Source organism: Oncorhynchus keta, chromosome 30, assembly GCF_023373465.1.
Source record: "Oncorhynchus keta strain PuntledgeMale-10-30-2019 chromosome 30, Oket_V2, whole genome shotgun sequence".
In the NCBI taxonomy this organism is placed as follows: Eukaryota; Metazoa; Chordata; class Actinopteri; order Salmoniformes; family Salmonidae; genus Oncorhynchus; species Oncorhynchus keta.
Window position 1 is genome coordinate 12,312,785 of NC_068450.1, and position 14,856 is coordinate 12,327,640.

The window sequence follows — 14,856 nt, forward strand, 5'->3', positions numbered from 1 at the left end:
AATAATGAAATATATACAGGTAGTCCTGCCTAACACTATTGAGTAATGAAATATATACAGATAGTCCTGCCTAACACTATTGAGTAATGAAATATATACAGGTAGTCCTGCCTAGCACTATTGAATAATGAAATATATACAGGTAGTCCTGCCTAACACTATTGAGTAATGAAATATATACAGATAGTCCTGCCTAGCACTATTGAATAATGAAATATATACAGGTAGTCCTGCATAGCACTATTGAGTAATGAAATATATACAGGTAGTCCTGCCTAACACTATTGAATAATGAAATATATACAGGTAGTCCTGCCTAGCACTATTGAATAATGAAATATATACAGGTAGTCCTGCCTAGCACTATTGAGTAATGAAATATATACAGGTAGTCCTGCCTAGCACTATTGAGTAATGAAATATATACAGGTAGTCCTGCCTAACACTATTGAGTAATGAAATATATACAGGTAGTCCTGCCTAGCACTATTGAATAATGAAATATATACAGGTAGTCCTGCCTAACACTATTGAATAATGAAATATATACAGGTAGTCCTGCCTAACACTATTGAGTAATGAAATATATACAGGTAGTCCTGCCGAGCACTATTGAATAATGAAATATATACAGGTAGTCCTGCCTAGCACTATTGAATAATAAAATATATACAGGTAGTCCTGCCTAGCACTATTGAGTAATGAAATATATACAGGTAGTCCTGCCTAGCACTATTGAATAATGAAATATATACAGGTAGTCCTGCCTAACACTATTGAGTAATGAAATATATACAGGTAGTCCTGCCTAACACTATTGAATAGTGAAATATATACAGGTAGTCCTGCCGAGCACTATTGAATAATGAAATATATACAGGTAGTCCTGCCTAGCACTATTGAATAATGAAATATATACAGGTAGTCCTGCCTAGCACTATTGAATAATGAAATATATACAGGTAGTCCTGCCTAGCACTATTGAATAATGAAATATATACAGGTAGTCCTGCCGAGCACTATTGAGTAATGAAATATATACAGGTAGTCCTGCCGAGCACTATTGAATAATGAAATATATACAGGTAGTCCTGCCTAACACTATTGAGTAATGAAATATATACAGGTAGTCCTGCCTAACACTATTGAATAGTGAAATATATACAGGTAGTCCTGTCGAGCACTATTGAGTAATGAAATATATACAGGTAGTCCTGCCTAGCACTATTGAGTAATGAAATATATACAGGTAGTCCTGCCTAGCACTATTGAATAATGAAATATATACAGGTAGTCCTGCCTAACACTATTGAGTAATGAAATATATACAGGTAGTCCTGCCTAACACTATTGAATAGTGAAATATATACAGGTAGTCCTGCCTAGCACTATTGAATAATGAAATATATACAGGTAGTCCTGCCTAGCACTATTGAGTAATGAAATATATACAGGTAGTCCTGCCTAGCACTATTGAGTAATGAAATATATACAGGTAGTCCTGCCTAGCACTATTGAATAATGAAATATATACAGGTAGTCCTGCCTAGCACTATTGAATAATGAAATATATACAGGTAGTCCTGCCTAGCACTATTGAATAATGAAATATATACAGGTAGTCCTGCCTAGCACTATTGAGTAATGAAATATATACAGGTAGTCCTGCCTAGCACTATTGAATAATGAAATATATACAGGTAGTCCTGCCTAGCACTATTGAATAATGAAATATATACAGGTAGTCCTGCCTAGCACTATTGAGTAATGAAATATATACAGGTAGTCCTGCCTAGCACTATTGAATAATGAAATATATACAGGTAGTCCTGCCTAACACTATTGAGTAATGAAAGAATGACACAAATGCCCTGAAAGGAATTGAAAGTATGATGCAGGTAGGAGAACTAAGTGTTCACTCTGTGGGTGGAGTTGTAAATAGAACTAAGTGTTCACTCTGTGGGTAGAGTTTTAAATAGAACTAAGTGTTCACTGTGTGGGTGAAGTTTTAAATAGAACTAAGTGTTCACTCTGTGGGTGGAGTTTTAAATAGAACTAAGTGTTCACTCTGTGGGTGAAGTTTTAAATAGAACTAAGTGTTCACTGTGTGGGTGAAGTTTTAAATAGAACTAAGTGTTCACTGTGTGGGTGAAGTTTTAAATAGAACTAAGTGTTCACTCTGTGGGTGGAGTTTTAAATAGAACTAAGTGTTCACTGTGTGAGTAGAGTTTTAAATAGAACTAGGTGTTCACTGTGTGGGTGAAGTTTTAAATAGAACTAAGTGTTCACTGTGCGGGTGGAGTTTTAAATAGAACTAAGTGTTCACTGTGCGGGTAGAGTTCAAATCAAATCAAATTTTATTTGTCACATACACATGGTTAGCAGATGTTAATGCGAGTGTAGCGAAATGCTTGTGCTTCTAGTTCCGACAATGCAGTAATAACCAACAAGTAATCTAACTAACAATTCCAAAACTACTGTCTTATACACAGTGTAAGGGGATAAAGAATATGTACATAAGGATATATGAATGAGTGATGGTACAGAGCAGCATAGGCAAGTTACAGTAGATGGTATCGAGTACAGTATATACATATGAGATGAGTATGTAAACAAAGTGGCATAGTTAAAGTGGCTAGTGATACATGTATTACATAAGGATGCAGTCGATGATATAGAGTACCGTATATACGTATACATATGAGATGAATAATGTAGGGTAAGTATTATTATTACATTGTTTAAAGTGGCTAGTGATATATTTCCATCATTTCCCATCAATTCCCATTATTAAAGTGGCTGGAGTTGTGTCAGTGTCAGTGTGTTGGCAGCAGCCAGTCAATGTTAGTGTTGGCTGTTTAACAGTCTGATGGCTGTTATGAGTGTTCACTGTGAATGGGTAGCATTCTTCTTGTTTTAAATAGAACTCCAGAGGGACATGTTCACTCTTTGTCACGGAAACATGGCTCACTGGACTTTTTAAATAGACTTTTTAAGTGTTCCATTCTCTGTTTGAAAGGCAGAACACAGGTGGGCGAAAATCATATTCTTTTACTGATGGTGAGTTGACGCTGATCTTATATTCAGTAGTTCTTCACTCTGTAATGAAACCTAAGATGACCTGGGTACTTTAAATAGAAAACTGTGTTCACTCTGTGGCGTGGGTTTTAAATAGAACTAAGTGTTCACTCTGTGGGTGAGAGTTTTAAATAGAACTAAGTGTTCACTCTGTGGGTGGGTTTTAAATAGAACTAAGTGTTCACTCTGTGGGTGGGTTTTAAATAGAACTAAGTGTTCACTCTGTGGGTAGAGTTTTAAATAGAACTAAGTGTTCACTCTGTGGGTAGAGTTTTAAATAGAACTAAGTGTTCACTCTGTGGGTAGAGTTTTAAATAGAACTAAGTGTTCACTCTGTGGGTAGAGTTTTAAATAGAACTAAGTGTTCACTCTGTGGGTAGAGTTTTAAATAGAACTAAGTGTTCACTCTGTGGGTAGAGTTTTAAATAGAACTAAGTGTTCACTCTGTGGGTGGGTTTTGAATAGAACTACATTAAGTTTTCACTATTTGGGTCGAGTCCATGATAAAAGCAACTATGCCAGAGAATAAAATAGAACCGGTTCAAAGGCCAGTGACAGGATGTGCATCCTAAATGTCAACCTTTTCACTATATAGTGCACTACTTGTCACCAGGTCCTGTGGGCCTATATAGGGAATAGGGTGCTATTTAAGATGTACCCGTGAAAACGCTGTCTAACCTAACTCAGAATCGATACAGATTAAGTGGCTGTTTAGAATGAAAAGGGACATTTATTTTGACTCTGCACTTTAATCAAATGTCCTCCTAGATGTGTTTTAATGGCTACTTCAGTTTGGCTTTTAAACAACAACCAACATTCAGCTTGAAAATGGACTTTTCAGTGGCAAAGCTTCAAAATATATATATTTTTTACAAATGATCCACACACACACACACACACATGCACACACACACACACACACACACACACACACACACACACACACACACACACACACACACACACACACACACACACACACACACACCTCATGCCCACCACACACGCACATGCACACACACCCATGCAAGCATGCACACACACACACACACACACACACACACACGCACACACACGCACACACACACACACACACACACACACACACGCACACATACACATTGCCTTAGTTGTGTTCTTTTCATTGCATCAGTCCTCAGTAGTATGTGGCCTAACAGACCGTAGAGAGAGACAGGCCAGCCCACAAGGCAAGGAGGAAGAGTGAGTGAGTGAGTGAGTGAGTGAGTGAGTGAGTGAGTGAGTGAGTGAGTGAGTGAGTGAGTGGGGGAGGGTGTGTAAGTGTCTGACTAATCTTGCTGCAAGCAGAAGCTTGACCAAACTCCATTTCTGAGCACTGCAGATAGCTTTTCTTCATCCTTCCTTCCATCCATCCCTTCCTCCCTCCACACATCCCTTCCTTCCTCCCTAAATCCCTCCTTCCATCCCTTCCTCCCTCCATCCCTCCACACATCCCTTCATACCTCTCTCCAACCCTCTATTAAATCACTCTATCCCTCCACACATCCCTTCCTCCGTTCCTCCATCCCTCCACACATCCCTTCCTCCCTCTATCCCTCCATCCATCCCTTCCTCCCTCTATCCCTCCACACATCCCTTCCCCACTCTATCCCTCCCCACATCCCTTCCTCCGTTCCTCCAAACCTCTACTAATCCCTCTATCCCTCCACACATCCCTTCCTCCCTCTATCCCTCCACACATCCCTTCCTCCCTCTATCCCTCCACACATCCCTTCCTACCTCTCTCCAACCCTCTATTAAATCCCTCCATCCCTCCACACATCCCTTTTTCCCTCTATCCCTCCACACATCCCTTACTCCCTCCCTTCATCCCTAATCCCGCCACACATCTCTCCCTCCCTTCATCCCTAATCCCTCCACACATCCCTTCCTCCCTCCAACCTTCCATCCATCCCTTCCTCCCTCCATCCCTCCACACATCTCTTCCTCCCTCCATCCCTCCATACATCTCTTCCTCCCTCCATCCCTCCACACATCTCTTCCTCCCTCCATCCCTCCACACATCTCTTCATCCCTCCAAACCTCCACACATAATATAATATAATCCCTTCCTTCCTAATATCCATCCCTTCCTCCCTCCATCCCTCCATCATCCCTTTTATCCCTCCACACATCTCTTCCTACAGTCATCCCTCCACACATCCTCCCTCCATCCCTCCACACATCTCTTCCTCCCTCCATCCCTCCACACATCTCTTCCTCCCTCCATCCCTCCACACATCCCTTCCTCCCTCCATCCCTCCACACATCTCTTCCTCCCTCCATCCCTCCACACATCCCTTCATCTCTAATCCCTCCTTCGTCCCTCCAACCCTCATCCATCCCTTCTTCCCTCCACCCCTTCCTCCCTCCAACCCTCTATCCATCCCTTCATCCCTAATCCCTCCATCATCCTTTCATCCCTCCAACCCTCCATCCATTCCTTCCTACATCCATCCCGTCCTCCCTCTCTCCATTCATCCACAAATCCTTTCCTCCCTCCAACCCTCCATCCATCCCTTCCTCTCTCCATCAATCCCTTCCTCCCTCCACACAACCCTTCTCTGTCCATCCCTCAATTGAAGCCATTGTATGCTCATCCCAGAGGCTATTTCAGATAAACAAGGAGACTGTTACTGGATATACATCTAGCTATGTCTGTAGTGAGATGATAGAGAGATGATAGAGATGTGTCTATAGTGAGATGATGGAGATATGTTTATAAAGAGAGAGGGAGAGGTTGTTGTCCTGGAACCACACTGCCAGGTCTTTGAACTCCTCCTCATTGTCTGTAATCAGTCCTACCACTGTTGTGTCATCAGCAAACTTAATGATTGTGTTGGAGTCATGTTTGGCCATGCAGTTGTTAGTGAACAGGGAGTACAAGAGGGAACTAAGCAGGCACCCCTGGGGGCGGCACGTCAGGAAGTCTAGGATCCAGTTGCAGATGGAGGTGTTTAGGTCCTTAGCTTAGTGATGAGCTTTTTGGGAACTATGGTGTTGAACACTGAGTTGTAGTCAATGAACAGCATTCATTGACTTTTGTCCAGGTGTTCCCTTTGTCCAGGTAGGAAAGGGCAGTGTGGAGTGCGATTTAGATTGTGTCATCGGTGGATCTGTTGAGATGGTATGCGATTTGGAGTGGGTCTGGAGTATCCGAGATGATGCTGTTGATGTGAGCCATGACTAGCCTCTCAAAGCACTTCATGGCTTCCAACGTGAGTGCTATGGGGCAGAAATAATTTAGGCAGGTTACCTTCGCTTCCTTGGACACAGGGATGATGGGGGTCGGCTTGAAACATGTAGGTATTACAGACTTGGTCAGGGAGACATTGAAACTGTCAGTGAAGACACTTGCCAGTTGGTCCATGCATGCTTTGTTTACACATCCTGGTAATCCGTCTGGCCCCGCGTCTTTGTGAATGTTGACCTGTTTAAAGGTCTTGCTCACATCGGCTACCGAGAGCGTTATCACACAGTTGTACGGAACAGCTGGTGCTCTCATGCATGATTCAGTGTTGCTTTCCTCGAAGTGATAATAAAAGGCATTTACCTCGTCTGGTAGGCTCGCGTCACTGGGCAGCTTGCGGCTGCGTTTGTCTTTGTAGTCCGTAATAGTTTCAAGCCCTGCCACATCTGACGAACGTCAGAGGCGGGCTAGCAGGATTCAGTCTTAATCCTGTATTGAAGTTTTTCCTGTTTGATGGTTCGTCTGAGGGCATAGCGGGATGTCCTATAAGTGTCTGGATTAGTGTCCCACTCCTTGAAAGCAGCAGCTCTAGCAATTAGCTGGATGTGGATGCTTCCTGAAATCCATGGCTTCTGCTTGGGATATGTACATAAGGTCACTGTGGGGGGGACGACTTCGATGCACTTATTGATGAAGCCGATAACTGAGGTGATATATATCTCAAGGTCATTGGGTGAATCCTGGAACATATTCCAGTCTATGCTAGCAAAACAGTCCCGTAGCGTAGCATCCATTACATCTGACTTCTATATTGGGGGAAGTCACTGGTACTCCCTGCTTTAGTTTTCATTTGTAAGCAGGAACCAGGAGGATAGAATTATGGTCAGATTTGCCAAATGGAGGGCGAGGGAGAGCTTTGTATGCATCTCTGTGGGTGGAGTAAAGATGGTCTAGTGTTTTTCTTCCTCTGGTTGCACATGTGACATGCTGGTAGAAATGAGGTAAAACAGATTTAAGTTTACCTGCATTAAAGTCCCTGGCCACTAGGAGCGCCGCTTCTGGATGAACATGTTCTTGTTTGCTTATGGCCTTATACAGCTGGTTGAGAGCGGTCTTAGTGCCAGCATCTGTTTGTGAACAGAACAGAATTATCTTGGTAGATAGTGTGGTCTACAGTTTATCACAAGGTACTCTACCTCAGGCAAGCAATTCCTCAAGACATATTGAATATTAGACATTGCGCACCAGCTGTTATTGACAAATAGACACACACCCCCACCCCTCTTCTTACCAGACATAGCTTCTCTGTCCTGCCGATGCATGGAAAATTCCCGCCAGCTCTATATTATCCATGTCGTCGTTCATCCACGACTCTGTGAAACATGATATTACTGTTTTTAATGTCCCATTGGTAGGATAGTCTTGATCGTAGATCATCCCGTTTATTCTCCAGTGATTGCACGTTGGCCAATAGAACAGATGGTAGTGGTGGTTTACCCACTCACCTATGAATTCTCAGAAGGCAGCCCGACCTCTGTCCCCTTTCTCTCTGTCTTTTCTTCAAACAAATGACGGGGATTGTGGCCCGGGTTCCCGAGAAAGCGATATATCCTTCGTGTCGGACTCGTTATAGAACAAAATCTTTATCCAGTTCAAGGTGAGTAATTGCTGATTTGATGTCCAGAAGTTATTTTCGGGCCATAGAAGAAATTAACAGCAACATCATGTACAAAGTAAGTTACATACATACAATGTGAAAAAACGAACCAAATAGCACAGTTGGTTAGGAGCCCGTAGAACAGCAGAAATCCCCTCCGGCGCCATTCATACACACACACTTTCTCACACACACATGCACGTTCCGACACGTTAGCCTTCTGTTTCTCTGTTAACTGCCAGGCATATTAGTACCACTCAGTCTTTCCAGAAGTTGTTCTTCAAAAACCAACCAATAATGTCCTTCCAACTATGTTTTAGCTCATGCAAATTATTCATTTTCTGCAGCCTCTATTTGATTGTGTGCGCTGTTGTTGTTGCATTTTCCGCAGCCTCTATTTGTTACTTACCTAGTGGAGTTGGTGTGTTGTTTACTCTGCTTGAGAACTCTGAGAGTGTCCTTCACTAACAGTGTATTTGAGAACTCTGAGAGTATCCTTCACTAACAGTGTATTTGAGAACTATGAGAGTGTCCTTCACTAACAGTGTATTTGAGAACTATGAGAGTGTCCTTCACTAACAGGTCCTTTGAGCTCAGTGGTCCTTCTGAGCTCAGTTGTAGAGCATTCACTAACAGTGTAGTTTGATTCCCGGGACCACCCATGAGATGTATGCACACATGACAGTGTCGCTTTGAGAACGTCTGCTAAATGGCATATATTATTATATATTATTATATATTATTATATTATATATATTTAACAGTGTATTTGAGAACTCTGAGAGTGTCCTTCACTAACAGTGTATTTGAGAACTCTGAGAGTGTCCTTCACTAACAGTGTATTTGAGAACTCTGAGAGTATCCTTCACTAACAGTGTATTTGAGAACTCTGAGAGTGTCCTTCACTAACAGTGTATTTGAGAACTCTGAGAGTGTCCTTCACTAACAGTGTATTTGAGAACTCTGAGAGTGTCCTTCACTAACAGTGTATTTGAGAACTCTGAGAGTATCCTTCACTAACAGTGTATTTGAGAACTAACAGTGTATTTGAGAACTCTGAGAGTGTCCTTCACTAACAGTGTATTTGAGAACTATGAGAGTGTCCTTCACTAACAGTGTATTTGAGAACTATGAGAGTGTCCTTCACTAACAGTGTATTTGAGAACTCTGAGAGTATCCTTCACTAACAGTGTATTTGAGAACTATGAGAGTGTCCTTCACTAACAGTGTATTTGAGAACTATGAGAGTGTCCTTCACTAACAGTGTATTTGAGAACTCTGAGAGTATCCTTCACTAACAGTGTATTTGAGAACTCTGAGAGTATCCTTCACTAACAGTGTATTTGAGAACTATGAGAGTGTCCTTCACTAACAGTGTATTTGAGAACTATGAGAGTGTCCTTCACTAACAGTGTATTTGAGAACTCTGAGAGTGTCCTTCACTAACAGTGTATTTGAGAACTCTGAGAGTATCCTTCACTAACAGTGTATTTGAGAACTATGAGAGTGTCCTTCACTAACAGTGTATTTGAGAACTATGAGAGTGTCCTTCACTAACAGTGTATTTGAGAACTCTGAGAGTGTCCTTCACTAACAGTGTATTTGAGAACTCTGAGAGTATCCTTCACTAACAGTGTATTTGAGAACTCTGAGAGTGTCCTTCACTAACAGTGTATTTGAGAACTCTGAGAGTGTCCTTCACTAACAGTGTATTTGAGAACTCTGAGAGTATCCTTCACTAACAGTGTATTTGAGAACTCTGAGAGTGTCCTTCACTAACAGTGTATTTGAGAACTCTGAGAGTGTCCTTCACTAACAGTGTATTTGAGAACTATGAGAGTGTCCTTCACTAACAGTGTATTTGAGAACTCTGAGAGTGTCCTTCACTAACAGTGTATTTGAGAACTCTGAGAGTGTCCTTCACTAACAGTGTATTTGAGAACTATGAGAGTGTCCTTCACTAACAGTGTATTTGAGAACTCTGAGAGTGTCCTTCACTAACAGTGTATTTGTCTCCCTTGACACTTCATTTAACTTCAAGACTTCTTAGGAAATATGACTGTTATTCCTAAGTGCTGCCTTACCACAAATGTCTGCTTCAGTTAGTAATACACAACACCTTATGCTCTTCAAATCTTTGATCTGGCTAAATTAAGTCCTTGACTGTTTCAGTATTTGAACCTAAAACGACCCTTCTGGGGAAGCCCATACAATGGGATCCTTGACGCCACTGGGACAATGCCTCTGATTGGTGTTGCCATATCAACAGCTTGTTCATACTCGGAACACGTAGGCTATTGGCAATAGGCCCATTGGTACAATTGACTATTGCCAACTGGCCCACTTCCTTGTAAAACTCTAGCTCCTAAATTGCTATCCGGGATCTTTGGGACGTCCCTACTCCATTGAAGTTTACATTTTAAAATGTTGACGGGTTAAGGTTAAGGTTAAGTTAGATACGGGTTACGGTTAAGGTTAAGTTAGATAAGGGTTCAGGTTAAGTTAGATACGGGTTACGGTTAAGGTTAAGTTAGATAAGGGTTAAGGTTAAGTTAGATAAGGGTTACGATTAAGGTTAAGTTAGATAAGGGTTAAGGTTAAGTTAGATAAGGGTTAAGGTTAAGTTAGATAAGGGTTAAGGTTAAGTTAGATGAGGGTTAAGGTTAAGTTAGATAAGGGTTAAGGTTAAGTTAGATAAGGGTTAAGTTTAAGTTAGATAAGGGTTAAGGTTAAGTTAGATAAGGGTTAAGGTTAAGTTAGATAAGGGTTACGGTTAAGGTTAAGTTAGATAAGGGTTACGGTTAAGGTTAAGTTAGATAAGGGTTAAGGTTCAGTTAGATAAGGGTTAAGGTTAAGGTTAAGTTAGATAAGGGTTAAGTTTAGGGTTTAGGAGGTAGGCAAATCCCAAGGATCCCAGATAGCTCTAACCCTCCTAAATGTAACCTGCGGTGTATTTGTGAGAGTACACACACACCATCACCTGGCAGCAGACCTGTCTCTGCTTTGGCCCAGACCAGGGTTCAGAAGTCTGGAGTTTGAAACTGTGTTGCCAAAATGAACCCAGCGGCATTGAATCATTGAATTGTTGCTTGTTATAGATGGCTGGAAGTCCTCTCTTCACTCCAACAGGTTGTACATTGAATCATTGAATTGTTGCTTGTTATAGATGGCTGGAAGTCCTCTCTTCGCTCCAACAGGTTGTACAATGAATCATTGAATTGTTGCTTGTTATAGATGGCTGGAAGTCCTCTCTTCACTCCAACAGGTTGTACAGCAGGCACACTAAGCCTAACCACAGACACCGTACTGGGAAACTCTCATCTATGTCTCCTCCTGATGTTACTCTAGCAAGGTTCTCACCTCAATCACATCACAAAGGTCACAAAGTGCTTGTACAGAAACCCAGCCTAAAACCACAAACAACAAGCAATGCAGGTGTAGAAGTACAGTGATGTGAAAAACTCCCTCGAGGAGCCAGGCTCTGAATGGCGGCTAGTCGTCTGCTGGCTGTGCCGCGTGGAGATTATAACAGAACATTGTTTGATCGTTATTCGAGATATTTAAACGTTCATAGATGACCAGCAGGGTCAAATAATAATAATCACAGTGGTTGTAACGTGTGCAATAGGTCAGTACATCAGGAGAAAACGTCAGTTGGCTTTTCAAAGCCGAGCATTCAGAGGTCAAGACAGCAGGTGCGGTAGAGAGAGAGAAAGTGTCGAAAGCAGCAGGTCTGGGACAAAGTAGTAGGTTGGGTGAACAGGTCAGGGTTCCCTAACCGCAGGCAGAACAGTTGAAACTGGAGCAGCAGCACAACCACTTGGACTGGGGCCAGGTAGTCCTGAGGCATGATCCCAGGGATCAGATTCACTGGGAGGGGAGGGAGAGAGATAATTCGAGGGAGTATACTTAAATTCACACAGGACACCAGATATAACAGACTGACCCTAGCCCACCGGCACATAGACTGTTGCAGAGTAGATACTGGAGACTGAGACAGGGGTGGGTCGGGGGACACTGTGGCACCGTCCGAAGATACCCTCGGACAGTGCCAACCAGGCAAGATATAACCCCATCCACTTTGCCAAAGCACAGCCTCCACAAAACTAGAGGGATATCAACAGACCCCTAACGTACTACCCTGAGACAAGGCTGATTATACCCCACGAAGACCTCCTTCACTGTGCGTGCCTGAGGGGCCGCAAAACTGGACAGGAAGATCACGTCTGTGACTCAACCCACTCAAGTGACGCACCCCTCCTAGGGACGGCATGGAAGAGCACAAGTAAGCCAGTGACTCAGCCCCTGTAATAGGGTCAGAGGCAGAGAATCCCAGTGGAGAGAGGCGAGCCGGGAATGTACTATAGCAAGGTTCTTGTTCCTGTGCATCACTCCTTCCTGTTTCTCTCATTGTTCAGGGTCCTCTCTCTCTCTCTCTCTCCCTCTCCCTCTCCCTCTCCTTCTCGCTCTCCCTCTCACTGCACCTCTCTCTCTCTCTCCCTCTCACTGCACCTCTCTCTCTCTCCCTCTCCCTCTCACTGCACCCTCCCTCTCACTCTCTCTCTCTCTCTCTCTCTCTCTCTCTCTCTCCCTCTCACTGCACCTCTCTCTCTCTCTCTCTCTCTCTCTCCCTCTCACTGCACTCTCTCTCTCTCTCTCTCTCTCTCTCTCTCTCTCTCTCTCTCTCTCTCTCTCTCTCTCTCCCTCTCCCTCTCACTGCCCCTCTCTCTCTCTCCCTCTCCCTCTCTCTCTCCCTCTCACTGCACTCTCTCTCTCTCTCTCTCTCCCTCTCCCTCTCACTGCACCTCTCTCTCTCGCTCTCGCTCTCTCGCTCTCAATGGTGTATACATTTGTATTTGGGTCATCACTACTATGTATCAATGCTTCGTCTTCTCCCTTTCCCTCCCTCTCTCCGTCTAAACAGCGATCCAAAATAGCAGTCTATGAGAAAATGTGGTCATACATGAAATCGGCCGAACCGTCAGTGTTTGTCAAGACCACGCCAGACGGGGTGGCCCGGGTACGAAAGTCCAAGGGCAAGTTTGCTTTCCTCCTGGAGTCCACCATGAACGAGTACATAGAGCAGAGGAAACCCTGTGACACCATGAAAGTGGGCGGAAACCTCGACTCTAAAGGATACGGTGTGGCCACGCCCAAAGGCTCAGCATTAAGGTGGGTGGGATAATATAACGATATTCTCCTTGTTGTTATAGAATTCCACCTACCCTGATGTCTTGTGTTTGGCCCTTCTTCTTCTCTTCTTCCTTATTGTTTTGGAATGGACACAAAGAGGTAATGGTATCATATCTTTTATTGTTCTTGGATATCTAGGTTGATTTATAATTGTTATTATGGATGTTGATCTACGTGTTAATGTTGTTATTCCTAAACCAACGGGGAATCCATTCCAGGGTGTAGCGAAGAGTTTAACAGTTTATTAACAACCATTTTACCTTTGTCTCTCTTACTCTATCTTTCCTTCTGGCCTGTCTTTCTGTCCTGTCCTTCAGTCCTTCTGTCCTGTCCTTCTGTCCTGTCCTTTTGTCCTGTCCTTCAGTCCTTCTGTCCTGTCCTTCTGTCCTGTTCTTCTGTCCTGTGTTTTTGTCCTGTCCTTCTGTCCTGTCCTTCTGCGATTCTGTCCTGTCCTGTGTCCTGTCCTGTGTCCTGTCCTTCTGTCCTGTCCTCCTGTCCTGTCCTTCTGTCCTGTCCTTCTGTCCTGTGTGCTGTCCTTTTGTCCTGTCCTTCTGACCTGCATGCGGTCCTTCTGTCCTACATGCTGTCCTTCTGCCCTATCCTTCTGTCCTGCCCTTCTGCCCTATCCTTCTGTCCTGCATGCTGTCCCTCTGTCCTGTGTGCTGTCCTTCTGTCCTGCGTGCTGTCCTTCCTTCCTGTGTGCTGTTCTTCTGTCCTGCGTGCTGTGCTTCTCTCCTGCGTGCTGTCCTTCTCTCCTACGTGCTATCCTTCTGTCCTGCGTGCTGTGCTTCTCTCCTGCGTGCTGTCCTTCTGTCCTGCGTGCTGTGCTTCTCTCCTGCGTGCTGTCCTTCTGTCCTGCGTGCTGTGCTTCTCTCCTGCGTGCTGTCCTTCTGTCCTGCGTGCTGTGCTTCTCTCCTGCGTGCTGTCCTTCTGTCCTGCGTGCTGTGCTTCTGTCCCGTGTGCTGTCCTTCTGTCCTGTGTGCTGTTCTTCTGTCCTGCGTGCTATCCTTCTGTCCTGTGTGCTGTTCTTCTGTCCTGCGTGCTATCCTTCTGTCCTGCGTGCTATCCTTCCCGACAGTTGTTGTCACTTTTAATTTAACAGTTCAACAGTTTTTCCATGTAGCCTTTAAAAGTTGCACTGTCACTTGTGATGAATATTAATTGCATGGTGTTTTCTATTGTTGCTTTTCTTCTCAATGATGACTAGTGTCCCTGTCCCGCACACTTCAGTTTCTAAACTACCTAACTCATCATGCCACCTTTTCAATATTTACGACTTTCTTTGCTCTTCCTCTTAACCTTACTGATCTATCTAACTCATATTCCTAAAATTCTTAAACATAATAGATAATACTAATTTTAACAATAAGCACTATTAGTAGTAGTCCAACTACCATTATCAACTATTATCATTATCGTTATAACTACTGCTATACTACCTTACTATACTACGACTATACTATACTGCTACTATACCACTACTATGCATTAGATTTCTCACGGACCTGTGCATTTTCTTACAAGTTATGTTTTATCGTTTCAAGAAATGCTGTTAACCTGGCAGTGTTAAAACTGAATGAGCAGGGCCTGTTGGACAAATTGAAAAACAAATGGTGGTACGACAAGGGAGAGTGCGGCAGCGGAGGAGGTGACTCCAAGGTCAGCCTCGATGTCACCAGATCGGGTACAATATTGCAGAGTAATCGGCAAGGCTGTTAAT

General features: G+C 43.3%; 1 pseudogene; it reads left to right on the forward strand.

Moving 5' to 3' along the window:
* LOC127913897 (glutamate receptor 3-like) overlaps positions 1–14,856 on the forward strand; it is a 267,990-nt pseudogene that overhangs the window by 241,567 nt on the left and 11,567 nt on the right.